We start from the raw sequence: 7082 nt of genomic DNA on the forward strand, positions 1-7082 counted from the left end.
GTGCGAGTCCAGTCCATAGTGGATCTAACATAATAGTGTGAGAGTCCAGTCCATAGTGGATCTAACAAAATAGTGTGAGAGTCCAGTCCGTAGTGGATATGACATAATAGTGCGAGTCCAGTCCATAGTGGATCTAACTTAATAGTGTGAGCGTCCAGTCCATAGTGGATCTAACTTAATAGTGTGAGAGTCCAGTCCATAGTGGACCTAGCATAATAGTGAGAGTCCAGTCCATAGTGGATCTGACATAATAGTGTGAGTCGAGTCCATAATGGATCTAACATAATAAAGTGAGTAGAGTCCATAGTGGATCTAACATAATAGTGTGAGAGTCCAGTCTATAGTGGATCTAACATAATAGTGTGAGAGTCCAGTCCTTAGTTTATCTAACATAATAGTTTGAGAGTCCAGTCCATAATGGATCTAACATAATAGTGTGAGAGTCCAGTCCTTAGTTTATCTAACATAATAGTTTGAGAGTCCAGTCCATAATGGATCTAACATAATAGTGTGAGAGTCCAGTCCATAGTGGATCTAACAAAATAGTGTGAGAGTCCAGTCCGTAGTGGATCTGACATAATAGTGTGAGTCGAGTCCATAGTGGATCTAACATAATAAAGTGAGTCGAGTCCATAGTAGACTAACATAATAGTGTGCGAGTCCAGTCCATAGTGGATCTAACTTAATAGTGTGAGCGTCCAGTCCATAATGGATCTAACATAATAGTGTGAGAGTCCAGTCCATAGTGGATCTAACTTAATAGTGTGAGCATCCAGTCCATAATGGATCTAACTTAATAGTGTGAGAGTCCAGTCCATAGTGGACCTAGCATAATAGTGAGAGTCCAGTCCATAGTGTATTTAACATAATAGTGTGAGTCCAGTCCATAGTGGATCTGACATAATAGTGTGAGTCGAGTCCATAATGGATCTAACATAATAAAGTGAGTCGAGTCCATAGTGGATCTAACATAATAGTGTGAGAGTCCAGTCCGTAGTGAATCTAGCATAATAGTGTGAGAGTCCATCCCATAGTGGATCTAACATAATAGTGTGAGAGTCCAGTCCATATTGGATCTAGCATAATATTGTGAGTCGAGTCCATAGTGGATCTAACATAATAGTGTGAGAGTCCAGTCCATAGTGGAACTAACACCAGAGTGTGAGAGTCCAGTCCGTAGTGGATCCGACATAATAGTGTGAGTCGAATCCATAGTGGATCTAACATAATAAAGTGAGTCGAGTCAATAGTGGATCTAACATAATAGTGTGAGAGTCCAGTCCATAGTGGAACTAACTTAACACTCTATAGTGGATCTAACATAATAGTGTGCGTCCAGTCCATAGTGGATCTAACATAATAGTGTGAGAGTCCAGTCCTTAGTGGATCTAACATAATAATGTTAGTCGAGTTCATAGTGGATCTAACATAATAGTGTGAGAGTCCAGGCCATAGTGGATCTACCATAATAGTGTGAGAGTCCAGTCCATAGTGGATCTGACATATTAGTGTGAGTGTCCAGTCCATAGTGGATCTAACATAATAGTGTGAGAGTCCAGTCCATAGTGGATCTGACATATTAGTGTGAGTGTCCAGTCCATAGTGGATCTAACATAATAGTGTGAGAGTCCAGTCCATAGTGGATCTAACATCATAGTGTGAGAGTCCAGTCCATAGTGGATCTTACATAATAGTGTGAGAGTCCAGTCCGTAGTGGATCTGACATAATAGTGTGAGTTGAGTCCATAGTGGATCTAACATAATAAAGTGAGTCGAGTCCATAGTGGATCTAACATAATAGTGTGAGAGTCCAGGCCATAGTGGATCTACCATAATAGTGTGAGAGTCTAGTCCATAGTGGATCTGACATATTAGTGTGAGTGTCCAGTCCATAGTGGGGCCAGCTAGAAATCACCTTGAGTGGAGACAAGTCAGCAGCGCAGAGACGTCCCCAACTGAACCACAGATCCCTCAGACGGCACTGTATCAAAAACCGATATCAATCTCTAAAGGATATCACCACATGGGCTCAGTAAAACTTCAGAAAACCACTGTCATTAAATACAGTTAGTCCCTACATCTGAAAGTGCAAGTTAAAGCTCTATTATGCAAAGCGAAAGCCATTTATCAACAACCTCCAGAAACGCTGCCGGTTTCTCTGGGCCCGAGATCATCTATGATGGACTGATGCAAAGTGGAAAAGTGTTCTGTGGTCTGACGAGTCCACATTTCTAATTCTTTTTGAAAATATTCGACATTGTGTCATCCAGACCAAAGGGGAAGCGAACCATCCAGACTGTTATCGACGCAAAGTTCAAAAGCCAGCATGTGTGATGGTATGGGGGTGTATTAGTGCCCAAGGCATGGGTAACTTACACATCTGTGAAGGCACCATTAATGATGATCCATACAGGTTTTGGAGCAACATATGTTGTCATCCAAGCAACGTTATCATGGACGCCCCTGCTTATTTCAGCAAGACAATGCAGAGCCACGTGATACAACAGCGTGGCTTTGTAGTAAAAGAGTGCGGGTACTAGACTGGCCCACCTGCAGCCCAGACCTGCCTCCCATGGAAAATGTGTGGCGCATTATGAAGTGTAAAATACGACAGCGGAAACCCCGGACTGTTGAACGACTGAAGCTCTACATAAAACAAGAAAGGGAAAGAATTCCACTTTCAAAGCTTCAACAATTAGTTTCCTCGGTTCCCAAACGTTTGATTGTTGTTAAAAGAAAAGGTGATGTAACACAATGGTGAACATGCCCTTTCCCAACTACTTTGGCACGTGTTGCAGCCATGAAATTCTAAGTTAATTATTATTTGCAAAAAAAAAATAAAGTTCATGAGTTTGAACATCAAATATCTTGTCTTTGTAGTGCATTCAATTGAATATGTATTGAAAAAGATTTGCAAATCATTGTTTTCCGTTTATATTTACATCTAACAACATTTCCCAACTCATATGGAAACGGGGTTTGTAGTTCCTCGAATGATGTTAACTTATTTTAATGTTTAAATGGGACTTAAAATGCAAACTCCTGCAAAAGCATGCTGCTCCTATCAGGGCGCTTTGTGCAGCTCACGTGGGGTTGGTAGAGTGGCCGTGCTAGCAACTTGAGGGTTGCAGGTTCAATTCCCGCTTCCGCCATCCTAGTCACTGCCGTTGTGTCCTTGGGCAAGACACTTTACACTTATCTCAAAATCAAGTACCTACTATAATGTTTACTTTTTGAAATACCTTTCAAATACATTTTTGGCAGCAGCAAAGTGGTCGTTTGAATAGATATTTGCTCTAAAAAGGGTATTTCAACAAGTAAACAGTACGGCAGGTACTTTATTTTGATATATGAAATGCTCATAAGGGTATTCTAGTAAAATATGCAGCGATGAGATGTGTCGGGAGTCCTCGTCAGCCAGAGAACTTTGACTTTTGGGGTTGGCAGCGCTAAAGTTTAGATCCATCAAGGAAAGAAGACAGCGAAAGAACGTTTATAACTGAATCAATTTACATATGAATAATAATTTATTTTCTTTTGTATTATTTTTTTAATGAATTAAGTGACGTTTCTGACAACCTTTTTCCAAAACACAATGTAGAATGTGAGCTATGATAGGATAATACATACTGTACATTCATCATTAGTCGGTGACAAAAAAGTGATACCCCAAAAATTTATTGTGGGACAACATGTTTATGACTTGATGGGAAAATTCCTAGCGCCAACACTTGTGTACGCAAAAAATATATACAACAATGCATATGCAAACTCATATTATTTGCTGTCAAAAGGGCAGCCATAACCGCGATGTGGCCCTCAATGAAAACTAGTTAGACACCCCTGTTCTAATGTGAAATCCATGCATGTCTTCTGAATTGACACACATTATATCGTCTGCCAGCTGTGCAGAGATCACTCCACTGTACTGGTTCGTTTAGCATAACAGTATATTATTTGAACTGAGCGGAAAGACTAACCGACAAGAGATGCTTTGTAGTGCAGTCAGATCCTTTGAGCCCCCTTACTCCGTATATCATAGTTCAATTCACTTTGGTATGCTTTTGTGTTTTTTATTGTCTGAAGCAGTGGCACCCGACCTTTTTGAGCTTGTTTCGGTCAAGCCTCTGATGAACCAGCTTTTTATTTTTATTTTTTAAAGGCCTACTGAAATGAGATTTTCTTATTTAAACGGGGAAAGCAGGTCCATTCTATGTGTCATACTTGATCATTTCGCGATATTGCCATATTTTTGCTGAAAGGATTTAGTAGAGAACATCCACGATAAAGTTCGCAACTTTTGGTCGCTAATAAAAAAGCCTTGCCTTTACTGGAAGTAGCAGACGATGTGCGCGTGACATCACTGGTTGTAGGGCTCCTCACATCCTCACATTGTTTATAATCATAGCCACCAGCAGCAAGAGCTATTCGGACCGAGAAAGCGACAATTTCCCCATTAATATGAGCGAGGATGAAAGATTCGTGGATGAGGAAAGTTAGAGTGAAGCACTAAAAAAAAAAAAAAGGGACAAGGCGACGGCTCTAGGCGGCGTCAGTGTGCGCATTTCAGATGTAATTAGACACATTTACTAGGATAATTCTGGAAAGTAGCAGACGATTTGCGCGTGACATCACTGGTTGTAGGGCTCCTCACATCCTCACATTGTTTATAATCATAGCCACCAGCAGCAAGAGCTATTCGGACCGAGAAAGCGACAATTTCCCCATTAATATGAGCGAGGATGAAAGATTCGTGGATGAGGAAAGTTAGAGTGAAGCACAAAAAAAAAAAAAGACAAGGCGACGGCTCTAGGCGGCGTCAGTGTGCGCATTTCAGATGTAATTAGACACATTTACTTGGTTAATTCTGGAAAATCCCTTATCTACTTATTGTGTTAATAGTATTTTAGTGAGATTATAAAGTCATACATGGCTGCAGTGAACGCCAATGTCTCTGAGAGAAGCCGAGGAACCAAGATCACAGCTGCCTTTTTGAGCTGCAGGATGAGGTCGCATAATCCACTCAAGTCTCAATTTTCCCATCCAAAAACTTGCTGGTTGACGTAGAGAAACATGTTTGCTTGACTGCTCTGTGTTTAAGCTTCACAACAAACTAAGAAACACCGGCTGTGTTTCGGTTGCTAAAGGCAGCTGCAATCCACCGCTTTCCACCAACAGCATTATATTTTGATGTCTCCATTATTAATTGAACAAATAGCAAAATATTCAGTAACACAGATGTCCAAAATACTGTGTAATTATGCGATGAAAAGAGACAACTTTTAGCCGGGTTCGGTGCTGGGGGAACATGTCCACTCCAACCAATAACGTCACAAGCACGCGTCAATATAAACGTCATCATTCCGCGACGTTTTCAACAGGATACCTCGCGGGAAATTTAAAATTGCAATTTAGTAAACTAAACCGTCCGTATTGGCATTTGTTGCAATGTTAATATTTCATCATAATGTGGCTTGACGTTGTCTTGCCGAAATAAGCAGGGGCGTCCATGAAAAATAAATTGCTAAAAAGGCCGTGTTGGCATGTGTTGCAATGTTAAGATTTCATCATAATGTGGCTTGACGTTGTCTTGCTGAAATAAGCAGGGGCGTCCATGAAAAATAAATTGCTAAAACGGCCGTATTGGCATGTGTTGCAATGTTAAAATTTCATCATTAATATATAAACTATCATACTGCGTGGTCGGTAGTAGTGGGTTTCAGTAGGCCTTTAATTTACAGGTGTATCAACTGACGCCTAAAACAAAGAGAGGCAAAATGTCAAATTGTGGAATGTTGAAGATCGCTTCTTTTAACCCCTTGGAGCAGAGGTCGACAACCCAAAACCATTGAAAGAGCCATATTGGACCTTGAATACAAAATACAAATCTGTCTGGAGCCTCAAAACATTAAAATAAGTATTTAAGTCTTTATAAGGAAGACAACACATGACGTAAGTGTCTATATTAGCTATATTAGCCTACTATCAAAATTACTATGCGTCGCAGGCTGAAGAAAATCTTCGTTGACAGAAATGTTGCAATTGAATATTTATTCTACACATTTTTACAACATTAGAAAACATTAGTTAGCTCAGAAGGTGAGCTAACTCCTGGAAATGACTGGCTTTTAATGGCCAAAGGTATAGATATGTGTGTCTAAGCTAAAGGAAATTGCTGTCTGTCTTCTTTTAATAGATTTATTACAATCTTTGGCAAGCTAGGTGATGTTTGCTGTGGTCTGGAACAACAGGGCAAACCAACAACTATCTGAAATGCAGCCAATATTACATACGGATAATGAGTCATGAGACATGCAAAACTAAATTAGATACAACGAGGATGACAGTAAAGGATATTAAATGAGTTCAAATATACCTACAAATGAGGCATAATGTACATGCAGCTAGCCTAAATAGCATGTTAGCGTTCATTAGCTTGCAGTCATGCACTGACCAAATATGCGTGATTAGCCCTCCAACAAGTCTATAACATAAACAAAGCGCACCTTTGTGCATTCATGCACAGTATAAAACTTTTGGTGGACAAAATGAGTCAAAGGAGGAGTAAACATGTAAACAGTCCACACTATGGTGAGTTCAAGAACCGCCGAAATTAGTAGGACAAAACTATGTTCACCAAATACTCTCATTGATGAAGCATACACACAAACATATTAAGCAGTGGGCTTTCTAACAATTGGGAAGGTTTGTGTCATGTTTGCACTCAAAAAAAAAAAAAACATACTAAAACAAAAATATTTTTTCAATCCATTTTTAAAAAATGCTCCAGGGAGTCACTATTGCGGCTCTAAAGCGAGGCAGGTGGTTTCAGAGCCTCGGGTTGCTGACCCCCTGCCTTAGAGCAAAGTTATTCAACTAAGGTGTTTTGGAGGCCACATTTCTAGAAAGCTAAGGATTAAGGGGCTGGACTTCCCCTTAGTCTTATTTTTATTTATCTTTGTCTTATTTTTTATATATTCTGGAGAACCAGCACCCTTTGCGGTAGACAATTGAAATTGGTCTATTTATTTTGTTACAGGGCCGCTGAGCTGTTTTTTTAGGGACCTTTTGCAAAAATAGCC

This window comes from Nerophis ophidion, linkage group LG24, assembly GCF_033978795.1.
Source record: "Nerophis ophidion isolate RoL-2023_Sa linkage group LG24, RoL_Noph_v1.0, whole genome shotgun sequence".
NCBI classification, from domain to species: domain Eukaryota; kingdom Metazoa; phylum Chordata; class Actinopteri; order Syngnathiformes; family Syngnathidae; genus Nerophis; species Nerophis ophidion.